The following is a 15,316-nucleotide window of genomic DNA, read 5'->3' as shown; positions in this document are numbered from 1 at the left end:
GCAATCGTGAGGAATATGAGGTGAGCAATATCCTGGACTCACGCCTGTGGTCCGCGGTCGATTGCAGTTTTTGGTCCATTGGCGTGGTTATGGTCCAGAGGAGCGTTCCTGGGTTCCCTCCGCAGATGTCCATGCTCCTGCCTTGCTCCGAGCCTTCACGCACGCTTCCCTCAGAAACCGTTTGTGCTCCGCGGAGGAGGGGCCCTTGAGGGAGGAGGTACTGTCATGGTCTTACCTTCTTGCTGTTCTCCTTCGTTTGACATGTGCTGGCGGCCATCTTGGTTTCTGGGTTTCTTGTAGCCTTCCACCCTGCGGCTTCCCTCCTTCCCACTGGGAGGAGCTGGATGCCTAGCTCATTATATATAGGAGGTCCTGTGGCTTCAGTTCCCTTGCTTGGTCCTCTTGTGTACACATGCTTCTAAGACTGCTGCTGCTTCTGGTTCCTGATCCTGGCTTCGTCTGACTACCCTGCTGGTTCCTGATCCTGGCTTCGTCTGACTACCCTGCTGTTCCTGATCCTGGCTTCGTCTGACTACCCTGCTGGTTCCTGATCCTGGCTTCGTCTGACTACCCTTCTGGTTCCTGACCTCTGGCTTCGCAAAGACTCTGCTCGGTTTCACCATCCGTTTGGACTTTTGCTTTACAGCTTTATTTTCAATAAAGCCTTCTTATTTTCTCTTATCTCTTGTTGTACGTCTGGTTCATGGTTCCGTGACAATGAGTGGATGAGTGGGTGATTCTGTGTGGTTGTCTACAAGAAACATTAAACTTAAGGTACCTTCTTGGAAGTTGGGCCCAAGATTTATTGGTCCATATAAGATCACTGCCATTGTTAACCCTGTAGTCTTCCATCTTGAACTTCCTCAGGCATTGAAAATCCATAACGTATTTCATAAATCGTTGCTAAAGAAATGTATCGAACCTGTTGAGCGGTCCTCCTTGCCTCCCACTCCTGTCATGGTGGACGGCAATTTAGAATTTCAGATCAGCAGGATTGTGGACTCCAGAGTTCTCCGAAGATCCCTCCAGTATCTCGTTCATTGGAGAGGGTACGGACCAGCGGAGAGGATGTGGGTTCCAGCGACCGATGTTAATGCTAGTCGTCTGGTGAGAGCATTCCACAGAGCTCATCCTGATAAGGTCGGTCCTGGGTGCCCAGAGGTCACCCGTAGAAGGGGGGGTACTGTCACATCTGTGACAGGTCCCAGAAGGTCTGAAAGATTATCTACGCATTAGTGATCTGACAGCCTCTTTTGGTTTCACTTTGTCTGTGTGTTGCTGGTATGTCCACATCTCCTGTTCAGGTGTGTTCATGTGACCTTTACCTCGCCCTATTTAGTCTGACTTTTCCCATCACTCCTTGCTTGGGATAGCTTCATTTGGTCTTGGAAGAGCTGGAGAGTGGTTCGTGTTGAAGTCCTGTTCATCCTTCATCCTCTGAAGTTAAGTGTTCCGCTTGTCGTGTTTTGTATTCCCCCCCCCCCCCCGGGTTGTTTAGTTTACTAGGCCTCAGTGAGACGCTAGTTCCTTCACTAGGGAAGGAACAGGTGGAATCTGCCCTGTCATTATCTTTAGGGCATCTGAGGGTCACCAGGGGTTTCTAGGTTCCCGTGTATGGGTATCTCTACCATCGAGAAAGGGCCGGCGCCACCAGTAAGGCGAATTAGGCAGTCGCCTAGGGCGCCATTTAGCAGTGGGCGCCCGTTGCAGTGTAAAAAAAAAAAAAGAAAAAAAGAAAGGTGGTTATATAAGGCCGGCCGGCAGCGCCCCTCATGCTGCGCCGGCTGAGCGCTCGCCGCTCTAAAGAATCTCCGGCCGCCGGCTCAGTGCTGCGCAGCCCTGCTGTCATTCTGTGTCTGCTCTCTGCTCTGTTCGGGTCCCGCGGTATCAGGAGCTCTTGTTTCCTGTACCCGGCGGACTGACAGGAAGTGTTCACTTAGTGTATGCACTTCCTTTCCGTCCGGCCGGGGTACAGGAAACAAATGCTCCTGTACTGCTGAACCGAACAGAGGCTCGGCCACGTAACACTAGAGGTGACCGGGGGGGGGGGGGGGGGGGCTGCACTAATATGAGTGACAAGGAAGGGGGGGCTGCAATAAGAGTGACAAGGAAGGGGGGGCTGCAATAATGAGAGTGACAAGGAAGGGGGGGCTGCAATAATATGAGTGACAAGGAAGGGGGGGGCTGCAATAATGAGTGACAAGGAAGGGGGGGCTGCAATAATGAGAGTGACAAGGAAGGGGGGGCTGCAATAATGACAGTGACAAGGAAGGGGGGGGCTGCAATAATGAGAGTGACAAGGAAGGGGGGAGGGCTGCAATAATGAGAGTGACAAGGAAGGGGGGGGGCTGCAATAATGAGAGTGACAAGGGAGGGGGGGCTGCAATAATGAGAGTGACAAGGGAGGGGGGGGCTGCAATAATGAGAGTGACAAGGAAGGGGGGGGGCTGCAATAATGAGAGTGACAAGGAAGGGGGGGGCCTGCAATAATGAGAGTGACAAGGGAGGGGGGCTGCAATAATGAGAGTGACAAGGGAGGGGGGGCTGCAATAATGAGAGTGACAAGAAAGGGGGGGCTGCAATAATGAGAGTGAAAAGGAAGGGGGGGCTGCAATAATGAGAGTGACAAGGAAGGGGGGGGGGCTGCAATAATGAGAGTGACAAGGAAAGGGGGGGGGCTGCAATAATGAGAGTGACAAGGAAGGGGGGGCTGCAATAATGAGAGTGACAAGGGAGGGGGGCTGCAATAATGAGAGTGACAAGGGAGGGGGGGCTGCAATAATGAGAGTGACAAGAAAGGGGGGGGCTGCAATAATGAGAGTGAAAAGGAAGGGGGGGCTGCAATAATGAGAGTGACAAGGGAGGGGGGGGCTGCAATAATGAGAGTGACAAGGAAGGGGGGGGGCTGCAATAATGAGAGTGACAAGGAAGGGGGGGCGGCAATAATGAGAGTGACAAGGGAGGGGGGGCTGCAATAATGAGAGTGACAAGGAAGGGGGGGGGCTGCAATAATGAGAGTGACAAGGAAGGGGGGGGGCTGCAATAATGAGAGTGACAAGGAAGGGGGGGGCTGCAATAATGAGAGTGACAAGGAAGGGGGGGGGGGCCGCAATAATGAGAGTGACAAGGGAGGGGGGGGCTGCAATAATGAGAGTGACAAGGAAGGGGGGGCTGCAATAATGAGAGTGACAAGGAAGGGGGGGGCTGCAATAATGAGAGTGACAAGGAAGGGGGGGGGGCTGCAATAATGAGAGTGACAAGGAAGGGGGGGGCTGCAATGAGAGTGACAAGGAAGGGGGGGCGGCAATAATGAGAGTGACAAGGAAGGGGGGGGGGGGCTGGAATGAGAGTGACAAGGGAGGGGGGGGGGGCTGGAATGAGAGTGACAGGGAGGGGGGGGGCTGGAATGAGAGTGACAAGGGAGGGGGGGGGGGGGGGCTGGAATGAGAGTGACAAGGGAGTCCCCAGAGCCAGACCAAGAGCCAGACTGCAGCCAGAGACCAGATCATCTTATTGTCCTGGTGGTAAGTAGACAATGCAATATGTTTATTATGTAATTGTTTAGTTATTAATACTACATTGGAAACTAATTTACCTCACATTTAGGGTCCATTCACACATCCGTGTGTGTTTTGCGGATCCACAAAACACGGACAGCGGCAATGTGCGTTCCGCATTTTGCGGGCACTAAGAGAATATGCCTATTCTTGTCCGCTATTGCGGACAAGAATAGGACATGTTAAAATTTTTTCAGGATCGGAATTGCGGATCCCATAGAAATGTATGGGTCCGCAATTCCGTTCCGCAAAAAGAGACAGCTACAAGAAGCTGGATTAACCCTAAGGGAAACATAGCAGTTCTTTTAATTTAAAAGCTGAGAAAGGGGTGGAACATATGTGATGTCATGATATGGGCAGATCATCTGATAAGGGGGGGGGGGGCGGCAATTTTTATCTTGCCTAGGGCGGCAAAAATCCTTGCACCGGCCCTGCATCGAGAGGTGCCCATACGGATAGGAGTTAGGGCCAGGAGCAGGGTTTTACAGGTGGTGACCCTTTTCCTTCCCTAGCGGTGAGGACTAGTGTCTTTCCCCTTTCTTCTTGATTGTCTTTTGGTGTTCTCCCCTACTACATCCGTGACAGTACACTGGAAAATTGCTGAATCGAAGATGGCTGAGGCTGTTTATAGGGCTGTGACATCACAGAGCTGGCTGGCTGCTAATTTGCTGCATGCATGGCATTTTGAGTGATCCTTAGTTTCCAGAGTTCCTTGCTCCATGTCCTAACACGTGCAGCAGCCATTTTAGGAAAAAATGCGATTCATTACCACGAAGCGTGAGGAAATTCGAATACGGTGCGGATCAAATAATTCCTGAAATTTGGATCGAATTCCACTTCATCAGCTTTGATTCGCTCTTCTCTAATTATATAGACTAAAAATTTTCACTATCATGAAGTACAGGGTGGGCCATTTATATGGATACACCTTAATAAAATGGGAATGGTTGGTGATATTAACTTCCTGTTTGTGGCACATTGGTATATGTGAGGGGGGAAACTTTTCAAGATGGGTGGTGACCATGGCGGCCATTTGAAGTTGGCCATTTTGAATCCAACTTTTGTTTTTTTCAATAGGAAGAGGGTCATGTGACACGTCAAACTTATTGGAATTTCACACGAAAAACAATGGTGTGCTTGGTTTTAACGTAACTTTATTATTTCATGAGTTATTTACAAGTTTCTCTTTGTTTACAGCCATTGACATGTCGCCGAGGTTAACACGTGAGGAGCGGATAGAAATTGTGTTGATGTCTGGTGAACGCAGTAACCGGGTCATTGCAGCAGATTTCAATGCAAGACACCCTACGAGACCACCCATCTCCCATGCTACAGTTAGCAAACTGCTTGCTAAGTTTTGTGAAACTGGTTCAGTGTTGGATTTGCAAAAATGTGGACGCATGAAATCTGTCTCTAATGAAGAAACATCAGTGGCTGTCCTAGCTTCATTCAGCAAGAGCCCACAGCGTAGCACTCGCCGCATGTCACTGGAGAGTGGCATTAGTCGAACATCCCTTCGGCGGATATTAGCTACTCACAAATGGCACCCTTACAAACTCCAGCTACTGCAGCATCTCAACGAGGATGACCCAGATCGGCGCACTGAATTTGCAGAATGGGCAAAACAAAACTTGGAACAGGACCCTCAGTTTACACAGAAGATTTTGTTCAGTGATGAGGCAAACTTTTATGTGAATGGTGAAGTTAACAAACAAAACCACCGCTATTGGTCTGACACTAGCCCACATTGGATAGATCCCTCCAAGACTGTTGGAACAAAAAAATTGATGGTATGGTGTGGTATATGGGGTACAAAGATAGTGGGGCCATTCTTCATCAATGGAAACCTCAAGGCCACTAGATATGCGAAATTGCTACATGATGATGTGTTTCCCTCTTTATGCACTGAAGCTGGCACGTTCCCTGAGTTTTTCCAGCAAGATGGTGCACCACCACATTATGGGTGTCAGGTCCGAGCATTCTCAGATCTCCCGATCTGACCCCCTTAGACTTTTATCTTTGGGGTCATCTGAAGGCAATTGTCTATGCTGTGAAGATACGAGATATGCAGCACCTGAAACTACGGATACTGGAAGCCTGTGCTAGCATTTCTCCTGTGGTGTTGCTATCAGTGTGTGAAGAGTGGGAGAAGAGGGTTGCATTGACAATCCAACACAATGGGCAGCACAGTGAACACATTTTATAAGTGGTCAGAAACTTGTAAATAACTCATGAAAGAATAAAGTTACGTTAAAACCAAGCACACCATTGTTTTTCTTGTGAAATTCCCAATAAGTTTGATGTGTCACATGACCCTCTTCCTATTGAAAAAACAAAAGTTGGATTCAAAATGGCCGACTTCAAAATGGCCGCCATGGTCACCACCCATCTTGAAAAGTTTCCCCCCTCACATATACTAATGTGCCACAAACAGGAAGTTAATATCACCAACCATTCCCATTTTATTAACCACTTAAGGACCACAGGTTTATATCCCCCTAAAGACCAGGCCCTTTTTTACAAATCGGCACTCCACAACTTTAGCGGTTTATTGCTCGGTCATGCAACTTACCACCCAAATTAATTTTACCTCCTTTTCTTCTCACTAATAGAGCTTTCATTTGGTGGTATTTCATTGCTGCTGACATTTTTACTTTTTTTGTTATTAATCGAAATTTAACGATTTTTTTGCAAAAAAATGACATTTTTCACTTTCAGTTGTAAAATTTTGCAAAAAAAACGAGATCCATATATAAATTTTGCTCTAAATTTATTGTTCTACATGTCTTTGATAAAAAAAAAATGTTTGGGTAAAAAAAAATGGTTTGGGTAAAAGTTATAGCGTTTACAAACTATGGTACAAAAATGTGAATTTCCGCTTTTTGAAGCAGCTCTGACTTTCTGAGCACCTGTCATGTTTCCTGAGGTTCTACAATGCCCAGACAGTACAAACACCCCACAAATGACCCCATTTCGGAAAGTAGACACCCTAAGGTATTCGCTGATGGGCATAGTGAGTTCATAGAACTTTTTATTTTTTGTCACAAGTTAGCGGAAAATGATTTTTTTTTTGATTTTTTTTTTCTTACAAAGTCTCATATTCCACTAACTTCTGACAAAAAATAAAAGCTTCCATGAACTCACTATGCCCATCAGCAAATACCTTGGGATGTCTTCTTTCCAAAATGGGGTCACTTGTGGGGTAGTTATACTGCCCTGGCATTCTAGGGGCCCAAATGTGTGGTAAGGAGTTTGAAATCAAATTCTGTAAAAAATGGCTGGTGAAATCCGAAAGGTGCTCTTTGGAATGTGGGCCCCTTTGCCCACCTAGGCTGCAAAAAAGTGTCACTCATCTGGTATCTCCGTACTCAGGAGAAGTTGGGGAATGTGTTTTGGGGTGTCATTTTACATATACCCATGCTGGGTGAGAGAAATATCTTGGCAAAAGACAACTTTGTATAAAAAAATGGGAAAAGTTGTCTTTTGCCAAGATATTTCTCTCACCCAGCATGGGTATATGTAAAATGACACCCCAAAACACATTCCCCAACTTCTCCTGAATACGGAGATACCAGATGTGTGACACTTTTTTGCAGCCTAGGTGGGCAAAGGGGCCCATATTCCAAAGAGTACCTTTCGGATTTCAATGGTCATTTTTTACAGAATTTGATTTCAAACTCCTTACCACACATTTGGGCCCCTAGAATGCCAGGGCAGTATAACTACCCCACAAGTGACCCCATTTTGGAAAGAAGACACCCCAAGGTATTCGCTGATGGGCATAGTGAGTTCATGGAAGTTTTTATTTTTTGTCACAAGTTAGTGGAATATGAGACTTTGTAAGAAAAAAAAAAAAAATCATCATTTTCCACTAACTTGTGACAAAAAATAAAAACTTCCATGAACTCACTATGCCCATCAGCGAATACCTTGGGATGTCTTCTTTCCAAAATGGGGTCACTTGTGGGGTAGTTATACTGCCCTGGCATTTTCCAGGGGCCCTAATGTGTGGTAAGTAGGTAAATGACCTGTGAAATCCTAGAGGTGCTCTTTGGAATATGGGCCCCTTTGCCCACCTAGGCTGCAAAAAAGTGTCACACATGTGGTATCGCCGTATTCAGGAGAAGTTGGGGAATGTGTTTTGGGGTGTCATTTTACATATACCCATGCTGGGTGAGAGAAATATCTTGGCAAAAGACAACTTTTCCCATTTTTTTATACAAAGTTGGCATTTGACCAAGATATTTCTCTCACCCAGCATGGGTATATGTAAAATGACACCCCAAAACACATTCCCCAACTTCTCCTGAGTACGGCGATACCAGATGTGTGACACTTTTTTTGCAGCCTAGATGCGCAAAGGTGCCCAAATTCCTTTTAGGAGGGCATTTTTAGACATTTGGATACCAGACTTCTTCTCACGCTTTGGGGCCCCTAGAATGCCAGGGCAGTATAAATACCCCACATGTGACCCCATTTTGGAAAGAAGACACCCCAAGGTATTCAATGAGGGGCATGGCGAGTTCATAGAAATTTTTTTTTTTTGGCACAAGTTAGCGGAAATTGATATTTTTTATTTTTTTCTCACAAAGTCTCCCTTTCCGCTAACTTGGGACAAAAATTTCAATCTTTCATGGACTCAATATGCCCCTCACGGAATACCTGGGGGTGTCTTCTTTCCGAAATGGGGTCACATGTGGGGTATTTATACTGCCCTGGCATTCTAGGGGCCCTAAAGCGTGAGAAGAAGTCTGGAATATAAATGTCTAAAAAATTTTACGCATTTGGATTCCGTGAGGGGTATGGTGAGTTCATGTGAGATTAATTTTTTTGACACAAGTTAGTGGAATATGAGACTTTGTAAGAAAAAAAAATAAAATATTTCCGCTAACTTGGGCCAAAAAAATGTCTGAATGGAGCCTGACAGGGGGGTGATCAATGACAGGGGGGGTGATCAATGACAGGGGGGGTGATCAATGACAGGGGGGGTGATCAGGGAGTCTATATGGGGTGATCACCCCCCTGTCATTGATCACCCCCCTATAAGGCTCCATTCAGATGTCCGTATGTGTTTTGCGGATCCGATCCATCTATCAGTGGATCCGTAAAAATCATGCGGACGTCTGAATGGAACTTTACAGGGGTGTGATCAATGACAGGGAGGTGATGAGGGAGTCTATATGGGGTGATCACCACAGTCATTGATCACGCCCCTGTAAGGCTCCATTCAGACGTCCGTTGCGTTTTGCGGATCCGATCCATCTATCAGTGGATCCGTAAAAATCATGCGGACGTCTGAATGGAGCTTTACAGGGGTGTGATCAATGACAGGGGGGTAATCAATGACAGGGGGGTGATCAGGGAGTCTATATGGGGTGATCACCACAGTCATTGATCACGCCCCTGTAAGGCTCTATTCAGACGTCCGTGTGCGTTTTGAGGATCCGATCCATCTATCAGTGGATCCGTAAAAATCATGCGGACGTCTGAATGGAACTTTACAGGGGTGTGATCAATGACAGGGGGGTGATGAGGGAGTCTATATGGGGTGATCACCACAGTCATTGATCACGCCCCTGTAAGGCTCCATTCAGACGTCCGTTGCGTTTTGCGGATCCGATCCATCTATCAGTGGATCCGTAAAAATCATGCGGACGTCTGAATGGAGCTTTACAGGGGTGTGATCAATGACAGGGGGGTAATCAATGACAGGGGGGTGATGAGGGAGTCTATATGGGGTGATCACCACAGTCATTGATCACGCCCCTGTAAGGCTCCATTCAGACGTCCGTGTGCGTTTTGCGGATCCGATCCATCTATCAGTGGATCCGTAAAAATCATGCGGACGTCTGAATGGAACTTTACAGGGGTGTGATCAATGACAGGGGGGTGATGAGGGAGTCTATATGGGGTGATCACCACAGTCATTGATCACGCCCCTGTAAGGCTCCATTCAGACGTCCGTGTGCGTTTTGCGGATCTGATCCATCTATCAGTGGATCCGTAAAAATCATGCGGACGTCTGAATGGAGCTTTACAGGGGTGTGATCAATGACAGGGGGGTAATCAATGACAGGGGGGTGATGAGGGAGTCTATATGGGGTGATCACCACAGTCATTGATCACGCCCCTGTAAGGCTCCATTCAGACGTCCGTGTGCGTTTTGCGGATCCGATCCATCTATCAGTGGATCCGTAAAAATCATGCGGACGTCTGAATGGAGCTTTACAGGGGTGTGATCAATGACAGGGGGGTAATCAATGACAGGGGGGTGATCAGGGAGTCTATATGGGGTGATCAGGGGCTAATAAGGGGTTAATAAGTTACGGGGGGGGGGGTGTAGTGTAGTGTAGTGGTGCTTGGTGCTACTTTGCTGAGCTACCTGTGTCCTCTGGTGGTCGATCCAAACAAAGGGGACCACCAGAGGACCAGGTAGCAGGTATATTAGACGCTGTTATCAAAACAGCGTCTGATATACCTTTCAGGGGTTAAAAAAAACACATCTCCAGCCTGCCAGCGAACGATCGCCGCTGGCAGGCTGGAGATCCACTCTCTTACCTTCCGTTCCTGTGAGCGCGCGCGCCTGTGTGCGCGCGTTCACAGGAAATCTCGGCTCACGCGAGATGACGCCTATTGGCGTTAGCGTAGCCTGGGGGAGCCGCCGCAATGACGCCTTTCGGCGTTACAGTAGCGGCAAGAGGTTAAGGTGTATCCATATAAATGGCCCACCCTGTACAATGTGTCGCGAGAAAACAAATCTCAGAATGGTTTGGATAAATAAAAGCATCCCGAAGTTAATACCAGATAAAGTTACACATGTCAAGTTTCCAAAAAATGGCCTGGTCCTTAACCACTTCATTACTGGAGTGTTTATCCCCCTTACTTACCAGGCCAGTTTTTCAGTTGTAGCAATGCGTCAATCTAACTGCAAATAACTGATTAATTTCTGAGCCAAACTACATGTATTTGATATTATTTTTCTTGGGACACCTTAGACCTTTCTTTAGTGCCATTAGATGATGGATATAATATGAATTTTTTTTAAGGAAAAACTGAAAATTATGAAAAAAAATACAGTATTTTTCTCTTTATAAGACACACTTTCCCCCCCAAAAGTGGGGGGAAAATGTCCCTGCGTCTTATAAAACGAATACTAGTGAGCACTTCTATTATGGAAGCGCTTACTAGTATGTATTAGGAGCGACGAGCGAAGCTCCGCAAGCGCAGGTAATACTTACCCTCCCTGGTCTGCGCCGCAGCTCTTTTTCAGCTTTCGGGCTCCCATGTTCCCGGCCTGTGCTGCACTGTCCTGACCCCGTACAGCGTCAGGACGTAGTGCGCGCAGGCCGGGAAGATGGGAGCGCGACAGCTGAAGAGGAGCCACGGCGCAGGACAGGTAAGATGATTTTTTATTTTAGTCTGATGGGGTACTGATGGGCTATTCTGAGGTCTGGGGGTACTGATGGGCTGATCTGAGGTCTGGGGGTACTTATGGGCTGATCTGAGGTCTGGGGAAACTTATGGGCTGATCTGAGGTCTGGGGGTACTTATGGGCTAATCTGAGGTCTGATTGGGGGTACTGATGGGCTAATCTGAGGTCTGATGGGGTACTGATGGGCTATTCTGAGGTCTGGGGGTACTGATGGGCTGATCTGAGGTCTGGGGGTACTGATGGGCTGATCTGAGGTCTGGGGGAACTTATGGGCTGATCTGAGGTCTGGGGGTACTGATGGGCTAATCTGAGGTCTGATTGGGGGTACTGATGGGCTAATCTGAGGTCTGATGGGGTCTGATGGGCTAATCTGAGGCCTGATGGGGGTCTGATGGGCTAATCTGAGGTCTGATAAGGGTCTGATGGGCTAATCTGAGGTCTGATAAGGGTCTGATGGGTTTATCTGAGGTCTGATAAGGGTCTGATGGGATTATCTGAGGTCTGATAAGGCTCTGAGTGGGCTGATATGAGGTCTGATGGGGGTCTGAGTGGGCTGATATGAGGTCTGATGAAAAATATTTGTTTCTTATTTTCCTACACTAAAATCTGGGCTACGTCTCATCATCGGATGTGTCTTATAATGCGAAAAATACGGTATATACCGTATACATTTTTCCCTCAGAAATCAGCTGTGATCTATGGGGAGATCCAGCTGTAATCTATGGAGAGATCCAGCTGTGATCTATGGAGAGATCCACAGGAGAAACGAAGCATTACACCTTTGCAATTGAATTACTCAGCTGCTTTTTTAATGCATGGACCTGTTATGGTCCTCCAGAGCAATTGACACTCTTTGTAGCTGCTCTGCACTGATGCCAAAAAGGGGGTTTCTAATTGACAACCATTTTAGATGCTCTGTCTGGTGACAAATTTTCAATTAAGTTCCAGTATTCAATTTTACATAAATACACAGTAAACCACAATGACACAGTAAGGGCTCTTTCACACCTGTGTTCTTTTCTTCCGGCATAGAGTTCCGTCGTCGGGGCTCTATGCCGGAAGAATCCTGATCAGTTTTATCCTAATGCATTCTGAATGGAGAGAAATCCGTTCAGGATGCATCAGGATTAGAGATGAGCGAACTTCTGTTTTAAGTTCGGCGTCTAAAGTTCGGCTTCCGGTTAGCGGAGGATCCCGATATGGATTCCGAATTCCGTTGTGGTCCGTGGTAGCGGAATCAATAATGACCATTATTGATTCCGCTACCACGGACCACAACGGAATTCGGAATCCATATCGGGATCCTCCGCTAACCGGAAGCCGAACTTTAGACGCCGAACTTAAAAGAGAAGTTCGCTCATCTCTAATCAGGATGTCTTCAGTTCTGGACCGGAAAGTTTTTTGGCCGGAGAAAATACCGCAGCATGCTGCGCTTTTTGCTCCGGCCAAAAATCCTGAACACTTGCCGCAAGGCCGGATCCGGAATTAATGCCCATTGAAAGGCATTAATCCGGATCCGGCCTTAAGCTAAACGTCGTTTCGGCGCATTGCCGGATCCGATGTTTAGCTTTTTCTGAATGGTTACCATGGCTGCCAAGACGCTAAAGTCCTGGCAGCCATGGTAAAGTGTAGTGGGGAGCGGGGGAGCAGTATACTTACCGTCCGTGCGGCTCCCCGGGCGCTCCAGAGTGACATCACATGGATCACGTCATCCATGCGCATGGGGCGCTCTGACGTCATTCTGGAGCGCCCGGGGAGCCGCACGGACGGTAAGTATACTGCTCCCCCGCTCCCCACTACTACTATGGCAACCAGGACTTTAATAGCGTCCTGGCTGCCATAGTAACACTGAACGCATTTTGAAGACGGATCCGACTTCAAATGCTTTCAGTTCACTTGCGTTTTTCCGGATCCGGCGTGTAATTACGGCAAATGGAGTACACGCCGGATCCGGACAACGCAAGTGTGAAAGAGCCCTAAGTCTACTTTCACACTCGCGTTTTGGCTTTCCGTTTGTGAGATCCGCTCACAAGCGGTCCAAAACCGATCAGTTTTGCCTTTAATGCATTCGGAATGGATAAGGATCAGCTCAGAATGCATCAGTTTGCCTCCGTTCAGTCTCCATTACGCTTTGGAGACGCTTCCAGCGTTTTGGTGTCCGTCTGATGAAACTGAGCCAAACTGATCCATCCTGACACACAAGGTAAGTCAGTGGGGATGGATCCGTTTTCACTGACACAATCTGGCAGAAATAGAAAATGGATTCTTCCCCTATTGACTTTCAATGGTGTTCAAGACGGATCCCTCTTGGCTATGTTAAAGATAATACAAACGGATCCGTTCTGAACGCATGCAGACGGTTGTATTATCTGAATAGATCCGTCTATGACAGATCCGCACAAAACGTGAGTGTGAAAGCAGCCTTAGGCCTCATGCACACGACCGTTTTTTTTTTAAGGTCCGCAAAAACGGGGTCCGTGGGTCCGTGATCCGTGACCGTTTTTTCGTCCATGGGTCTTCCTTGATTTTTGGAGGATCCACGGACATGAAAAAAAAGTCGTTTCCGTCCTGAATTACAATGCAAGTCAATGGGGACGGATCCGTTTGGCGTTGACACAATATGGTGCAATTGCAAACGGATCCGTCCCCCATTGACTTTCAATGTAAAGTCAGGAGTTAATATACCATAGGATCGGAGTTTTCTCTAATCCGATGGTATATTTTAACTTGAAGCGTCCCCATCACCATGGGAACGCCTCTATGTTAGAATATACCATCGGATTTGAGTTAGATCGTGAAACTCATATCCGACAGTATATTCTAACACAGAGGCGTTCCCATGGTGATGGGGACGCTTCAAGTTAGAATATACTACGAACTGTGTACATGACTGCCCCCTGCTGCCTGGCAGCACCCGATCTCTTACAGGGGGCTGTGATCAGCACAATTAACCCCTCAGATGCCGCACCTGAAGGGGTTAATTGTGCATATCATAGCCCCCTGTAAGAGATCAGGGGCTGACAGGCAGCAGGGGGCAGACCCCCCTCCCTCCCCAGTTTTAATTTCATTGGTGGCCAGTGCGGCTCCCCCCGGCCCCCCCTCCCACTATCAGACATTGAGCTGTCCGTTTTTTTCCAGGACCCATTGAAAATGAATGGGTCCAGATCTGGTCCAGATCTGTTCCTGAAAAAACGGAACAGATCAGGAAAGAAAAAACGGACGTGTGAATGGACCCTTAGAGAGAACGGTGAAGGAGAATGAGACGCTAAAAGAAAAATTAGATGATCATCCATCTACATGGCAAGACAGACTAAGTAGTGGAAATCTCCAAGGCGAGAGAAACTTTTCAGAAGATGGACCCTCCTGATCAGCGGCACCATCCACAAGTGGACACACTGAGTGGATATTTCAGAAGTATAAGTTCAAACTCCACTATAGTGAGACTCCTATTTAAAGGAGGAATCGCTATGATGACCTCACTGTGACTGGCTGAAAACAATGCTCTACCCGGTTAGAAGTCATTGGGGGGCGTGGCCGGATGCCGAGAGGAGAGGACGCATAGTGCAGGAGCTCTGGCTGTGGAGCCTCGATAGCGGCACATAGCAGCATAAATACAGCAAATATATTTCATACTTACCTACCCCAGGACAGACCTTGATACAGCAGTCCTGCCGATGATGACCAGGGGAAGGAAGAAGGGATCTCAGCCTCAGAAAATGACGGCGTTTTTTCACCCAGCTCCAGGGTCTTCACAAGATGGCGCCGGTTCCCGCCACACAGAGGGAGAGTCCTGTCCGTCCTCAGCAGCGGCAATCGCCCAGCGATCTTCTGGATCTCCCTCCTCAGCAGGATCCGGTTCTCCACCACCACAGGAACCTAAAAAACAAAAAAGGGTGAGTGAGCAACAGCCATATAGCCCTCCCCTTGATACTTACCCTGTTTCACCAGGCATAGACCCTGGGTTAACAGTTACCACAATGCAGGACATGCTGGCAGATCTAAAAAGATCCATACATGGTGACTTTAAAGAGACTATCTCTGTTATTCATGCAGATATAGTCGCTATAGGAGAAAGAACAGCACATTTGGAAGAAAAAATTGAGGAATTTGTCACAGCACATAACTCGCTTGTAGATAATCATAATGTGGTTGAAGATGACATAGCCACCATGAAACTTAAAATTGCTGATCTGGAGGATCGCTCCAGAAGAAACAACATTAGATTCAGAAGCATCCCTGAAAGCGTTCTGGACTCTCAGCTGAAAGATTTCATTGCGGATCTTATAGTGTCATATTTACCAGACACCCCTGGATCAGAGTTAATCAT

The sequence above is a fragment of the Bufo bufo genome, chromosome 6 (assembly GCF_905171765.1).
Source record: "Bufo bufo chromosome 6, aBufBuf1.1, whole genome shotgun sequence".
In the NCBI taxonomy this organism is placed as follows: Eukaryota; Metazoa; Chordata; class Amphibia; order Anura; family Bufonidae; genus Bufo; species Bufo bufo.
The sequence above is the reverse complement of the archived record's forward strand: the minus strand, read 5'-3'. Positions refer to the sequence as shown.